Here is a 4218-nt window from a genome sequence, read left to right as displayed (position 1 = left end):
CGGACAGGGAAAGATATGACAAAATAATAATTTATAAATTATCAAGGGCTCATGAGGGAGGGGGCAGTGGGGAGGGAGTGGAAAAAATGAGGACCTGATGCCAGGGGCTTAAGTGGAGGGCAAATGTCTTGAGAATGATGAGGGCAATGAATTCACAAACATGCTTCACACAATTGATGTATGTATGGATTTTTATAAGAGTTGTATGAGACCCTACAAAAATGATTTTTTAAATGTTGTAGATTTAGAATGTTGCCTTTGTAGACTATGTTATGACAATTGACCTTGGTGTCCTTAAGATTATGGTCCTGAACATAATGAGACTCAGTGATTCATTCCCTCGAAGTGTTTGGTTATTTCTTAGAAGTTTTCATAACTTTGCCCTTGTATGCTCCATAACATTCATGGTTATAGATGCAGCAAAGCTAAATCTCCAGGTACAAAGAGCCTCTGTCAAACATGTATATGTGTATATATGTACAAGTATATATTTAATGTATATAAATTTGTTAATATACTTCCACTCTCCCCTCCACACCCATTCACTCTACTTCTCTGTCCATGCATCTACTCATAGATCACTATTATTCCAGGATTGTGCATATAACAGTACTTGTATCTGTTATTTTTAACCATAGCATTCCTCCCAGTGTTCTCCTCACCTCCATTTTTTTTTCTTTTTTGCCAACCTCATTCATTGTATATTGCCTTGCCTTTCACCCAAGTTCTTGGAATCTACTTGACTTCCTCTCCATTTGAAAGTTCTGTAACTACACTGTTCTCTCTTTTTACTCCATGATTGTCTTCATTACAAGTTGATTATCTCTGCTTCACTGCTTTCAGTCTTGTAGTTGTTTTTTTACTGTGGATACTTCTATATTGGGGTTGACTTCTGGGTGGTGGTCTCATGAACGTTAGTTTCAGGTTATTGTCTGCCATTGTTGGTTCTCTGCCCAAAGAAGCCCCTTTAGTATGTCTTGCAAGGCTTGTCTGGTTTTTGCCAATCCTTTAATGTCTGTTTAATAGCTTTCTGGAAATGTCATATATCAAAATCATATTTGAAGGACAATTTTCCTATGATTCTTGTTTGGCAATTTTTATTTATTTATACCATCCCATTGTCATCTTGCCAGCATGGTTTCTGCTGAGGAATTGGAAACTTGTCTTCTTGGTTCCTCTTTGTAGATAACGGTTTTTCTGAGCTCCTCTCTGGATTCTTTTTGGTTTGGAAACTTTGGTTATAAGTTTTGAGTTATTTTCTTTGGAGATCTATTTTATTTATTTTTTTTTAATTTTTTAAACATTTTATTAGGGGCTCATACAACTGTTATCCCAATCCATACACACATCAATTGTGTAAAGCGTATTTGTACATCATTTCTCAAAACATTTTCTCTCCATTTAAACCCCCGACATTAGGTCCTCATTTTTCCCCTCCCTCCCCGCTCCCCTCTCCCACATGAGCCCTTGATAGTTTATAAAGGGGTATTTTGTCATATCTTGCCCTGTCCGACTTCTCCCTTCACCCACTTTTCGGTTGTCTGTCCCCCAGGGAGGAGGTCACACACAGTTCCATGTAATCGGTTCCCTCTTTCCTACCCATTCTCCCTTTACCCTCCCTGTTTTGCCACTCACACCACTGGTCCTATAGGGCTCATCCATCCTGGATTCCCTGTATTTTCAGTTCCTATCTGTACCAGTGTACCTCCTCTGGTCTAGCCAGTCTTGCAAGATAGAATTCGAGTCATGGTAGTGGGAGCGGGGAGGAAACCTTTAGGAACTAGAGGAAGGTTGTATTTCTCATCATTGTTACATCGCACCCTGACTGGCTCATCTCCTCCCCGAGACCCCTCTGCAAGGGGATGGAGATCTATTTTATTTGCAGTTTGTTCAGATTCCTGAAATCCTATCTTCTCATATTTTATAATGCTAGGAGAGTTTTCTTCCAATGATGCTTTGACAATTTTCTCTGTGCTTTTCTGGTCTCTTCCTGTTTTGGAATTTTGATCACACATGTTATTCTTCTATAATTTTTAGACTTCCGTTGAGTTTTAGTTATTTTAAAATCATTTTATTAGGGGCTCTTACAGCTCTTATAACATTCCATACATCAATTGTATCGAGCATATTTGTACATATGTTGCCATCATAATTTCATAAAAGTTCTTTTTCCTAATTTTTTCTTTAGCAGATTACTACTGAAAGATTTGTCTTCAAGCTCTAATTTGCCCTTCCATTCATCCAATTATATTCCTTTGCCCTTTCAATGTTTTATCTATTTCTGAAAATGTAGTATTAATTTTCTGGATTTTTTGTTGGTTTTATATGATTTCTAATTTTTCATCTATCTTATCATTTTCATCTTATAGTGTCTTTCTGAATTTTTCTAAAGTTTTTGTTGCTTTCTGTTTCCCTTTTTTTGGTCTGAAGCTTTCTCAATCCTTTTCTTAATCCTTGAAATACCTAGGTTGATCATTCTTTTGAATTATTTTTTCAGGTAGTTCCAATGCCATTTCTTCCTCAGAAAGATCTTCTGGTTCTACGTTGTGGTCACTTATTTGAGTTTGTATTTTGTTCTTTTTGTAATTTGAAGTTGACTTTTGTCTCTGAAACATTGTGGTATTATATTTGTATCTAACTGGTGATTGTATGTTGAAGTGTTATTAGAAACTCACCTTCTGTCTTCTGATGGTTGCATTAAAGAATGTGAATGTGTGCATAGTTCTCTGTTTGCTGTAGCAGTACAGTTGATCGTGGGTTTGTTTGAAGTTGGTTGCTGTCGGTCAGTGTTCAGATGGTACAGCTAGAAACAGCAGCATTCATCCAGTAGGTGGGGCTACAGTGAAGCCGAGCCATGTGAGCTTGGTTGCTGTCTCCTGTTGGGTGAGCCAACAGAGAGAGAGAACAAAAAAGAAAATAATAATAATAATGTAAAAAACATACAAGGGAAAGCAGGCACACAACAGGGAAAAAATTGAGTTGATTTTCTAAAATTTCAATAACCAGAACAAAAGAAAGCCATAAGAAATGCTGTAGCATTTTTATGGTGAGTATAACTATAAAACTGTATAGTACATGATGTTTTAGACAGCTTTTCATGATGTTCCATCATTTCTTTCTAAAAATAACCTAGTAAAACAGCGAAGGCTGATGATCTTATCTTCATTTTTCTTCCTGAATAATCGAGGATTCTCTGTGTTTTGATAATAATTTGGTTTTAATTATTCTTCATATTAAGTTAAGCAAAACCATTCAGTATCAAGTGGACAATCTAATATAAAATATGATGATATCACTTTACAAACATTCATGGGAGTTTTGAGACATCTTCATTACTATAAATTAAGTCTTGAAGCAAGATTACATAATAATGAAATTCTGTCTTAATATGTTGAACGACAAAATGATTTTGTTAAATTTAAATTGCTTTTCAATGGAAATTTATGGTCATAATACAACAATGGACTTAAACATGCAACTATTATGAGGAGAGTGAAGGACCAGGTAGTATTTCTTTCTGTTGTACATAGAGTCTCTATGCATCAAACCAACTCCATGGCACCTAGCAACAACAACACAACATGGTCAGTCACAGTAGAACAAAGGTACATCAGAACTTGTTTGTCTCTGGTGATATCTTTTAAAGAATCAAGGACTCTTGCTGTTATGATGCCACAAAACATGCTAGCATTAGGCACCAGGATGTCTTAAAACTGTGAAATCTCTTTATTAACTTCAGTGTTTCACTAATGTATTTGGTCAGTTTCCTCCCTTCCTTCTTTCCTACCTTCCTCCTTTTCCCTCTCTCACTACCTTCCTTTCTTCTTCCATCTTTTGTTGTTGTTGTTATTGTGGTTTTTTTGTCATTGGCTTTTGGTTGTTGTTGTTTTGTTTTGTTGCTTTCTTTTGCTCTGTCTTGTTTTTGTGCATGTTATTATCTCCGAAGGCCTGTCTAAATAAGATAGGCTGGATGAACAATCTGGAGGAGAAAGCAACGGGACTGACAGTTCTGGGGGGCATGGGACATGGGAGAGGAGGAGGTGGGGAGAAAGGAAGTGGTGTTAACAAACCCAGGGACAAGGGAACAAGTGATCCAAATTGGAGGTGAGGAGGGTGTAGGAGGCCTGATAGGGCATGATCAAGGGTAATGTAACAAAGAGGAATTGCTGAAACCCTGGTGGGGACTGAGCATGATAGTGGGACAGGAGGAAAGTCAAG

Source organism: Echinops telfairi, unplaced genomic scaffold, assembly GCF_000313985.2.
Source record: "Echinops telfairi isolate 266 unplaced genomic scaffold, ASM31398v2 ScPeMD7_7469;HRSCAF=8507_0, whole genome shotgun sequence".
NCBI lineage: Eukaryota > Metazoa > Chordata > Mammalia > Afrosoricida > Tenrecidae > Echinops > Echinops telfairi.
The sequence above is the reverse complement of the archived record's forward strand: the minus strand, read 5'-3'. Positions refer to the sequence as shown.